The sequence below is a fragment of the Choloepus didactylus genome, chromosome 1, assembly GCF_015220235.1.
Source record: "Choloepus didactylus isolate mChoDid1 chromosome 1, mChoDid1.pri, whole genome shotgun sequence".
In the NCBI taxonomy this organism is placed as follows: Eukaryota; Metazoa; Chordata; class Mammalia; order Pilosa; family Megalonychidae; genus Choloepus; species Choloepus didactylus.
In genome coordinates this window covers 172,777,521-172,789,662 of record NC_051307.1, presented here as the reverse complement: position 1 = coordinate 172,789,662, position 12,142 = coordinate 172,777,521, and the positions used below count along the sequence as shown (strand labels likewise).

The window sequence follows — 12,142 nt, the reverse complement described above, 5'->3', positions numbered from 1 at the left end:
CACAAAAGAGTACAGCTAAGGCTCGTTAGAGATTGGTAAGTTTTCTTTTGGAAGATCTTGAACATAATTTTTTTTTGTTTTGGCTGAGTACAGTGTACTCTACTGATGGTACTTGACAAGCTAGGGCTCTCTAAACTCCTGTCCTTTTTCAGGGAGTCTGGCATGGAAACCACGTGGAGGATGGAAGATTCTCAGTATGGAGGGATTGAGGTGGAGCAGCTGACTGCCTCTCTCTGCCTCTCCTGCTATTGCTGGCGATGGTGGTCAAGGGGGCTCTTACACCTTGAATGTCTACCACCCTGCTGCTGCAGCCAAGTTCAATGCCATAACAGGAACTGATCTTGTCAAAGTGGCCATTGTGGGCAATGGCAGCCCCAGTATCAAAGGGGGAAGAATGGGTGAACTGTTAAAATCACAGGAGACAACCTGGGCCTCAGTGTAGTTCAGGATACATTTTAGGGCATGGTTCGATGCCTGCTTCACTGCCTTCTTGAAGTGATCATATTTGGTCACTTTCTCCAGGTGACAGTTCAGATCCATAACAGACACATTGGGGGTGGGGACATGGAAGACCATGCCAGTGAGCTTCTGATTCAGCTCAAGGATGACCTTGCCCACAGCCTTGGCAGTGCTGGCAGATAAAGATAGGATGTTTTGGGAAGCCCCTTGACTATCATGCTGCAGTTTCATGGATGGGACATCCATAGTCTTCTGAGTGGCAGTGATGGCACCAACTGCATCACAAATTGCTTCATGATGCTAAAGCTGTCATGGATGTCCTTGGCAAGCAGGCCAGGTACTCGGTAGTGCAGGAAGCATTGCTGACAATCTTGAGGGAGTTCTACATTTCTCATGGTTCATGCCCATCACAAACATGAGGTGGAAGAGCTGCCTCGAAAGATAATGACTCTTTTGGCTCCACCCTTTAAGTGAGCCCCAGCCTTCTCCAAGGTAGTAAAGATCAGCGGAGGCAGTAACATATTCAGTACCAGCATCACCCCATTTGATGTTGGCAGCATCTCACTCCTGGAATATAGAGATGGGCTTCCCCTTGATGGGAAACTCCTTGTCTCAGCCTGGTTCTTCCCATTAACTTACTGTAGGTGGAATCATACAGGAACATGTAGACCTTGTACTTGAGGTCAGAGAAGGGGTCATTGATGGTGACAACCTGCACCTTGCTCGACTGAAGAGCACGTGCCGAATACAGCCAAATCTATTTATCCCAACCTTCACCATGGTGTCTCAGGGAAGTGGCTGGCAATGCACGAGCAGATGCAGCTGTCTGTTGAACCGGTCGAAGCAGAGAGCCTGAACCTTTTTCTTTTGAGAATATGAAACACATTGAAGAAATAACAGACCAGGGACCTATTCCTTCCTTTCTGTATTTGAGAGACAGTTGAATATTATTTCAGAGAAAGTAAGACAATAGTTCATAAGGAATATAGTTCTTATTGTTTAAGGTATTTTTGTGTTTTTCTAACTGTGTGAGATCTTGAGTGTTGTGCATGGCAGGATAATTAGAGGTCACTTGCACCAGGGAAAGACCTAGAAGGAAGAAAGGGAACTTAGAAAACTATTGGAAATTTAGAAAGTTTGTTTTCTTCAGATCTGAAAAATAAGCTATCTTTCAGTGAAATATGGATGAGAAATGATTAGAATTGATAGTAAAAAGACATAAGAAACTAAAAGGGAGGGAGGAAAATAAAATACAGCTACAATTTTACTATCGTAAGGAGGCTTTATAAACCTTGGAAATATTTAAAAGGTGCAGCATTTGGCAGAGAGAAAAATGGAGGCAACATGGATTATAATTTATTTTAGGTGTTAAAAAGACATGGAAGTGTAATGTCCTGCAGCAGGAGGAACTGAAGTTTAGGGAGAAGAGTCCTACTAGAGGTGCAGATCTGTTGGGATGCATTTTAGAGTTAAGGTAGGTTAAGTTTGTGTTAGATGAACTCTTCAAATTTTAACTCAGGGAACTAAAATCGAACAGTCCAATCAGGAGGAATAGATTTAGAATATTTTTATTCACATGTTATAATATTCCTACAGTGTGACTTCTGCTTGGAATATTCCACTCAATGGAATCTCAATAGAAAGAGCATGGATAAGATTTGGATTCAGACATCACTGGGGGTGAAGCCAAGCTTGAACAATTGTCTAACCTCTCTTAGCCTTAATTTCCTCATAGACAGAATGGGATGATAATAGCATCTTTGTAAGGTTTGTTTTGAGAATTAAATGAGATATGGGTGAGGTGCCAGGTTAGATGTTTCCTTCATGGTAGATTACCAAATGACAGTTGCAGAACCAGTATTGTTGAGAATGTGAGTGCCCTTTTCATGTCAACATCTCCATTATTCCCAGTATGTAAAAAAAGGCACTTAATGTTCTCTCTGTCAATGGAAAGATGTAATTTTCTCCTTCCAACTATATAACTCATCACCCTGGGGGTGGATGGAAAAAAATTTTTTTTTTGCCAAGTTAAACTGCAGTGGAGTGCATGTTAAGGTAATAGTCACTGCAATTTGTTAAACAGTCCATGAAATGTAATCACAGACCATCTAGTGATTAGTTTGTTTTTAATGAGAGAGCTGGGTCTATAATGAAGTGTTTTTCTTTCTTGGATACTGCCTTAAAATTTGCTCAGTTAACATATCTTGTTGTGACATTGCATGTCTTGTTTTATAAGTTCTTTTCTCCAAAAATGAAAATCAGCCAAGCAAAGGAAATGGTACAATTTCCATAAACAGAAAGAAAAAGTCTCTAGGATTTATTTGTTTTTAGCTTCAAACTAAAATCCCACTTTCTATTAAAATATCTTGATGTATTATGAATGTAGTAATCCTCAAATTTATATCTGAGTCAAATGTCTGAGTTTGCTAATCTCTTCACTGTTTTCTAAAGATTGACTTCCTTAGGCTGAAATAATAAATGGGTAAATAGTCATATGTGAGTGCTCGCATCTTTAATATGCCAGCACCTTCTGTCTTGGAGGCATATTGTGCCAGATGGAATGTTTCATAAACACTGCAACAGACAGATTACATAGGATACCCTGGCTAGCACAGTGACACACACAACCTTGATATAACTCAATTTTGTCTTTACCTATAGCTCAACCATTGCCTTTTAAATCAGCAGTGAGATAGCATAAAACACCATGTCTGAATAGAATGTTAAATCAAATTTGTCCATTGTGTGCGTAAAGCAGTCAGCCTGTATTAATTATCTTCATAGCAATATTTATGCTAATAGTCAAACCTTTGAATGGCACTGCAAGATTATTTTACGCACAAAGATGGTCTCTCTTTTTTATGGATATTTCAAGATGATGAGAGGATATAATTGAAATAAATGTAAATCACTGTTTTGATATTTGCAGTTGGGCAAATGAGTTAAACAATTTCAAGAAATTAGTAGTTTGAAGGTGGGAAAACAGATAATTCATATCATGAACTATTATGGCTCTGGTGCATACAGAATAAATATGTTATTTTCAATACATAGATGGAGTTATATTCCTGAGTGTAATTTATATTAATTGTATTTATTTAAATTAATTGCATTAATTTAAATTAATATAAATTACACAATTCCTTAGTGGCAGAGCACTCAGGAGAAAAAAGCAACTAGGTAGATATATGGATGAATGGATGGATGGATGGATGCACAGACAGCTGGACAGATAGGAAGGCAGGCAGAAAGATAGATAGATAGATAGATAGATAGATAGATAGATAGATAGATAGATAGGAAGAAAGATAAAGTAGATAGACCGACAGATAGACAGACAGATGTAGCTCTCTTAACCCTAGGAAGTCAATAACAGTGTTTTTCCAATTTGAATAAATAAAAAACTTCCTTACATCATCTAAGTGTTTAATTTAAACAGGTATTTCTAATTCAAAAGCTTCACTGTAGATGACTTGTATTAGAGAAGAATTAACATCAAGAGTTGCCAGCATTTAAAGACAGAAAAAAATACTCCTTTAAAAAACAATTCACTGCAAAGATGGAGTTGTGTCAGTCCTCCTGCTCGCACCAAGGGCCACCCCTCCACTGCTGTCCACCTTGCTAACTTCAGGGCACTTCTCTGGAGGGAGCCTGAGTGGGACTGTCAAGGATTCATGGCAGGCCCTCCCCACTTCCCACTGTGGGAAGCGTCTACATGAATGTTTCCATTGCCAGGACAAGGCGATAATTATTTCTCTTCATGATGTGGCTTGCCTTTACAATCTAGTTTATTACACAATTTAATAGAAATCAAAGAAATCATAGGAAATGCCTCATGAATTCATGGATTAAAATCACTGCCTTTATTGTACGCTCCTTAACCTCATAAGGGAGACAATGAAATTTATAGCTGCATGACTAAGTGCAGAATTTGACAACTATTTTTTTGCAATTAGTGCACTAAAAGCAATTTCAATGTGCTTGTGAAAGGGTAAGTTAATTAAAATGTACAGTACTGGTAAACTATGTAAATAAGAAATTATTAATAATTATAATCAAACTTCCTAAAATTCTCTCCCTTTTAAAAAATTAACTTTTTATCAAGTATCCTATTGGAAGTTGTGATCAGGGAAAATATATTGTGCAAATGAATCCAGGCAGTGATTTAGCAAAGTATCTTTATTAATTCTTTTGGTAAATCATGATTGCTCTTTTTTGATGAATTAGCTATTTGAGAAAGAAAAAAATATGGTTAATTTTAACTTTTGCAATCATAGTTTAATATGTAACCATTTAGAACAAAGAAACTGATCTGATTTGATTAATAGTGGATCTCTTTTTTAAATATTTTATTCTTATTATAAAATTAACATGACTGATTTTTAGAAATTAGTGAAACATAAAAGAAAAACACCCTTAATCTCAACAACCTTTTTTTAGCATCATGTAGTCATCTGATTTACACACAGATGTTTTTCTTATTTTCTGTTATACTAGTGGAATCACTAGCTTGAGGTACATGAACTTGCAATTTTTCTTACTTTTCTAATGCTAATTTCTAGATAGACTTGAATCAGAAATAGTGCACATTTTTAAAATGCATTAATGAATGAACAATAACATTGCCAGCACATTCTTTCCATTATTGTAGTACTTCCAAAAAAGCTTGTGAGCATTATGGAGTCAAATGGAACCGAAATGCATTCCACAGACTGTGTCTTACTCTGTGGTCAGTAACAACTACTTACATTTCCTTGACCTCTGCTTTTCCAAGTGTACAAAAGTACACTATAGTACTATCCTTTGAGATTTTTAAAAATATTAAATGGGAAATACATGAAAAGCACAGTACCTAGCAAATTATAAACCTCATAAAATGTAGCCAATTATTTAATAAATCAGTGATGAAGATTGATGATATCTTCACTCAATAACGAATTGCATTTAAAAAAAAATTTCTCTTTAAAAATACATTATTAAATTAATACAACTAGCAACCTAAAATCTGAGACCAACCAGAAGGTCTCAGATGAACTGGGTTATTTTCCCCCTGGAATTGACCAGTACCTTGGGCATCATACAAACTCTCTGTGACAGATGGCTGTACAATTGATTGAATTGGCCAGGTAGTCAATATGAATTGGCTCTTAAGACAGTATTTATCAAATAGATGTGTCTTTGAATGACGTCTATGCCTGTAGGCATTCACATCTCACACTCCCACATTGACAAGAGGATGTAATGTGCTTCTCTCAAGCTTTAATTTGGCAAGGGATCTCTGCCTCTGAAAGCTAGGATGTGACAGCTGTCTGAGGAGACACTCAATGTAAGGGAAGAATTATACAGCTGCAAAGAGAGCTATAATATAATAATAATAATATAATATAATATAATATTTATCAGAGTGTCCACAATGTGCTGGATGCTTTACAGCCTGCAGGCATCACCATGCCACAGAAGGAGGAGGAGACAAAAGTCAGCATATGCCAAAGATGAAACAACACCCAAGTTCCCTCAAATAGACATGCAATATTTTGGAAAGATACTACTGATTTCTGAGGCTTTTGTGTATGCTGATGGGACTCTTCAAATGGAGAAGAAGCAAAGGTGATATTTGAGAATCTTTTGAGGCAATGGTCCTGATAGCAAAATAAAGATGATCACTATTTTGAGAGTAAGCGCTCTCCCTCCCCCTCTCTCTCTCCTTCCTCTCTTTATTTCTAGAAGTGAAGTGGAGGAAGTAGATGCTAAGTCATATTTTTCAAGTCCAATGTTTAAGATAGTAGATCACTCTGAGGACTCATTCATTTCTGGGAGGTTAATGTAGAGTAATGGCATACAGTCTATACTGAATGAAAGATATTTTGATGTGAATAAGTACGATCAGCAATTTTTAATTTGAATGTATATTTTTGTTAAAAAATTATGTATGCTTCAATTGTAAAACTGATAGACATTCCTTGGAGAAAATATGGAAAATGCAAAAAATATATTAATAGCTACTATAATTCCACCACATTTGACATTTTTTGTACTGTATTTCATTTCAGTCATTTTTCTATTTAGGAAAATGCTTAGGGACTTTCCTCCTGAAACAAATATTTTTCATCATTAAAATGTACTTTCTCACAAAATATTCTAACAAATGACCTCTATAATCCTTTATAATTGCTAATTATGATAAGTAGCTAGAAATTATATTTCTGGGACAAAATGGCATGTCCATTTTACATTTTGATGAATACTGACAAATTCTAAATCACACACACACAACACACACACACATACACACACACACTAGAAATCTACTTTTACAGAAGTACCTGAGAATTCCCACCTATTCATGCCCTTGCCAAAGCTGATTGTAAATTGTTTCCAAATTGTATTGTTAAAATTTATCTTTTTATTGTTGTTACAATTTGCAATTCCCTGATAAAAATTGGTTAGTTTAAGAACTCTTTCATAAGTTTATTGGCCATTTTAACTTCTTATGTGAATTGACTGTTTATTCTACCACTTTAAAATTGGGCTTTTTTTGGTCTCATTGGTGGGAACGCTTTATATTTTCTGGATATTAAGCCCTTGAATTATATACTGCAAATACTGTTCCCAGGTCTGCCACTTACATTTTAACTTTATTTGGGGTGCCTTTATCTTATGGAAAATTTTTATTTTTGATATAGTAATTAATGTTTTTGTGATTTGTTTTGGTGTGATAAGGCCCTTCCTACTCTAAGTATAAAAAAATCAGATTCCCTCTATTTTCTAATGCTTTTTTTGGTATTATAAAAACTCATCTGAACTTATTTTTGGAAACTGCTATTTTCCTACAAACTGTATAGTTAACTATCCCAATAGCATTTATTTAATAGTCCATCCCTTCTTCTCAAAGTGTGAATTCCAGCTTTATTCTATCCCGTGCTGTGTTTATAAATGCATGGGCCCACTCTTGCTCTCTCTACTCTAGTCCTTCAATCTGTTTGTTTATAACTAATGGATGAGAAGAAGCCAGTCATACAAAACACAAAAAGAGTAACATTTCCCACTGAGAAAACAGTATGTCCTGAGGTGGGGAAGACCTTGCATTTTTGAAAAGCAAGTAGAAGGCTGGTTTGAACTTGAGTGCAGTGAGTCAAAAGGAAAGCTATTCAAGATGAAATTGAAAAGATGGGCAAGGCCAGGCCATGCTGGACACTGTAGTTACTGTCAGTAGGTGGTGACTCTGCCTGGGGAAACTTTTGAGGCAGGTAGGTGGACAAACTTCTGCTCACTTCTCTTCTGGAGAAGATTGGAGAGAGATAAGTCATGTCTCCTCTCTTCCACCTCTAGCCTCCTTAGACCAAGCAATCGGGTCTGCAGTAGGGTAGATGAGAGCCTCCCCTGGACAGTCAGGGAGGGCTTGAGACAGAGGAAAGGAGGTGGGAGCTCTATCCCAGTTAGTTGGTCCTTAGTTTTGCAGAAGCTTTTCCAGACTTGGGCTGGGAATGGCAGTGTTCCCCTAGTTGCTTCCTCTTTCCAGATCTCACTGTCCACTTAGTTCCAGTTTCCTTCCTGCAGCATCCACCTTAAAATTCCAGATCCCAGATCTTTAGACATTGCCTAACAACATACACCATTGCCCCATTGATAAGGAGGTTAAATCTCAGACACCTTATAAAATTGTGAGCTTTAGGAGTTATTTGGGTGCCAACCATCCTACCACTTTAGGATGCCTGCAGAGGAGGCAGGATTCATCCAAGTGTTGCATGTGGTTTCCTGAAGCTTCAATGACCAAGTATTATGGTATTATAGTATTTTCCCTCTTTCAAATGATTTTCAATATCAATATAATTTGCAATTTTTTGAAGACTCATGCTCATATCATAGATTGTATGTGAATATCTAATGAACTATATAAAACCTCAAAGTCTCTGGTGCTTTTTGGGGGCATTCTGGTCAAATATCCTCACAGGCAAATGCCTGAATAATTGAAGATGATAATGGTAATGATAGTTTACACTTTAAAAGGTATACGTGTATGATCACATGTGCTGTCACGGTTGAGTCTCACAACATCCTTGGAGGCTAAGTTCAATTGTTATGTCCCCATCTTACAGGGAAGAAACAAGTTCAGAAAGAAGAAATTACTTTCTTAATGACACATACAGATACATGCAGAAGATGAATCTCAAACCCAGTTTTTCTAACTCTGTAACTGCGTCTTTCATGGCACATTATTCAGTTTTCCTTCTTCTAGGAAAGAAACAATCTTTTCATCACATTCTTTCCATTTTCATAAGGCCTAGCATTAGGAAAATGAACAATTAGGTCACTATTAGAGAAGCAAAGAACATTGTTACTTCTTAGTAATGAAGGCAGAAAGATTGTGCTACCAGAACCTTGAACTAATGAATAACCTTTTATCATGAATTATAATGTAACACCTGTAACATTTAGCTATAACAATATTTTAATTTAGTGGAGCTTTCTATGGTAATGTTAGCACACTTTTGTGAAATCCAAGCAGGAAGAAATATTGAAAGGTTCTTAATGGAAATCATTACACCAGGTAACTTATACTCTTGGAATATTTGTAAGTAAAGGAAAAATTATCCTATTTTCCTATTCAAAAAAATGAGAGAATTTTGGCTTGAGGTAAACTTGAGAGGCTGCTGATGGCTTAATTAGATGTATTTCTGAATCTCTGAGCTCTTCCTCTTCCTTCTATTCTTGTGACCTTATACCCCCATCCCCACCCCACCCCCCATTTCTTCTTCCTCACCCAGAGTCATTACCAGAGAAGCTCTATCCTGACACATGAGAGTTCCTGGGCAATATGCATTTTGGAGAGATCTTTACTGTAGTTTGAAGATGATATTAGCTCTTTGGAGGGAAAGAGGAAACTCTTTAGACATAATCGTATTTCCAGGCAACAGGTGCTACCCCTACCATGTTGCCGCATACATTCTCTTTGGTAGGCATCGGTTAGTGCACGTAGAATAGTGATACTTCCTTTTGAGTACTGTGATTACAAGACCTGCTAAAGAGCATGGGAGAAAGAAACTTGTTCTCTTTGTCATAGTAAGAAGCTAGATTTCTGAAATCATAGTTTCTTCCTTCTATCCCCAAATCTTCAGAAACATGAGTCATTTGATTTCCTTGTAGCAACTGAGGGAGAATAACACTCAGAACATAGTTAATAATGCACAGGGATGCCAAATATGTATTTTTGAGAGAAAATATTCTTTGTGAGTTGAATAGATAATTTTCAACATGCAAAATCACTCAGACAAGCTGAGCTCGGTAAATTGGCCATTTCAGGTCAACTTGGCTGCCGTTGATGTTGTACTGAATGCAGAACAATGTCATAATAACACTGCATTTTATTTCTACAATCCCATTGTACTATAAAGGAAGTCTTCTAGGTGCTAAACAAGATTAATAGCAGTGAAAAAGTTGGTGTGCAATACACCCACAAATAATTTAGCCATTCCATGTGGATTCATAATATACCCATTACTGTGGAAATAACATGACACAACAAAACAAATTTCAAATAAGTATATTACACACACACACAAACACTTTTTTTTTAACTGAAAAAGAGAAGAAAAGGAAGTTGACTGGGATAAAGTTCTGTCTCCTCATAGGCAGAAGGTCCCATTTCTGTTGAGCCGCAGGAAGACAGATTCCCCTTTATGCTTTGCTTTCCAGTATGAGCTTGATTCTGAGGCCCTTCACTGAGAATTCATAGCCTGATTAGGAATCTAGGTATCTAGATGAACTACAGGCCTTTTTTAATTAAGACCAAGAGGAAGTCGTAGTATTTCTTTAAAGATAAATTATAGTCCATTTTCTATATGAAGAGAATCGGGAAGCTGAGGGACAAAGAGAATGGAAAAATAAAGGGAAAGGGAAAATGTGTTGGACAGTGCCATTGATTGTTACCAAAAAGTAATTTGTTTTTTGTTGTGAACCTTTTCATCAGGAGAATCTCCATCAAGAACATGATGTTTCTGATGAATATCCTCAAGGCAACAGGAGGAGAAATTCACTCTGTGTTTCTGCAAATGCTAACCTGAAATTGAACAAGAGGATCAATTCAAGAACAAACAATAGCATTTAAACAAATAATAGGAAAGACCCCAGATCAAGGAATGACATAATTAAAACACAGCCTCTTGAGAACTGGGAGAAAGTTCTGGGTAGAAAAATCCATTTTCACTAAAGGGAAACCTATTGAAAAATGTAATCGTATTTCAAAAAAGTTTGCCTTTAGAGGAAAATGCTAGTATTATTTGTTTACACACTCAGAATGGAATATCGAACCTGAGTTTACAGATGATAGCAAGGATTGGTTTAAAGAGTTTTTATTACAATTGTTTTGATTGTCTTTGTTTGCAATAGCTTGTAACATTTCAGGAAGCAGTATATTGTTTTCTCCATTTTTTTCAGAGAAAAAGATGGAGATCCAGAGACATGCACTAATTTATGCCCAAGATATAGAGGTAGAAAGAAATATTGATTTTATAAGTCCTTGTCAAGAGTAATTTCCAACAAGCATAATATGTTTTTGAAGAATTAAACAACACAGCAATAACATCATATTTTCATAAAGCAGTTTCCAATTTAATGCCATAGTTTAACATGGTATGATCATCTGATATTGGTCCTTTGTTTGAAGATTTGATGTTGAAATGTTTTCAATGAATGTATGGACTTCCTTGAACAAAAATGTCAGTAATACTACTTCAGAAGTTGTTTTTTTTGGGGGGAAGGGGTCAGGGGGCCAGGGGAAGGGTGATTTTGAAATAATTTCAGTCAAAAATGTTGCAAAAATAATACAAAGAATTCCTTATACTCCTCATCCAGGTTCTTCAAATGTTGACATCTATTACCACAGTACAATGGCCAAAATCAGGACATTAATACCTAAATCTACAGACCAATTTTGCTAACAGATCCAAAATGTCTTTGTAGTGACTCTGAACCCAATGCAGGATCAGAAGGTATATTTTGTTGTCATAACTTCTTACTTTCCTTTAATCAGGAGACATTCCTCTGTTAAATTTTGTCTTTCGTAGCCTGTATACTTTTGAAGAGCATATGACAGTTAATTTATAGTGTTTCTCACTTGGACTTAGCGTGATTTTTCCATGTGATGATGCGTTTTTGATAAACAGGTCACAGAAGTGAAGCTGTGCCCTTCTCAACGCATCATGCTCATCCCCAGCTTGAGATGTCCATTTGCCTCATTAATGGTGAAGTTAACTGTGGTGCCTGTTGGGTTTCTCTACTCCAAAGTTACTTTGGAGAGGTATTTTGAAACTATATAAATAACTGTTTTCTCATCATGCTTTTGCCTACCATCCATTGGTGATTCTTCCCCGACACAATTATGGTATTTGTTGCATTTTTGAAAATTTGTTAGCAGCAATTCTACTGTAAGGATGAGCCATTGCCTCTCCTCCATTTATTTATGTTTCAATTGTTTAATCAGCATAGACTCCTGGATTCTTATTTTACTCTAAGAGTACTAAACCATTAATGTCATTACTTATTTTCTTTCTCAAATTATTCTTCTGGAACGATTTTGAAAATCAATCTGTTAAAAGTGGCAGTAAAACAGGCCATGAAGGTGTGAGCTGGTAAGGGCCCCTCTAGGGTTTAAATTCTATGTTAGAGATGTTCCCACACATAAGAG

At 36.5% G+C, this 12,142-nt stretch overlaps 1 pseudogene; it reads right to left on the bottom strand.

The window, feature by feature from the left end:
* Positions 1-148: 148 nt before the first annotated feature.
* On the bottom strand, positions 149-1,239 carry LOC119526375 (annotated as a pseudogene).
* Positions 1,240-12,142: the final 10,903 nt, after the last annotated feature.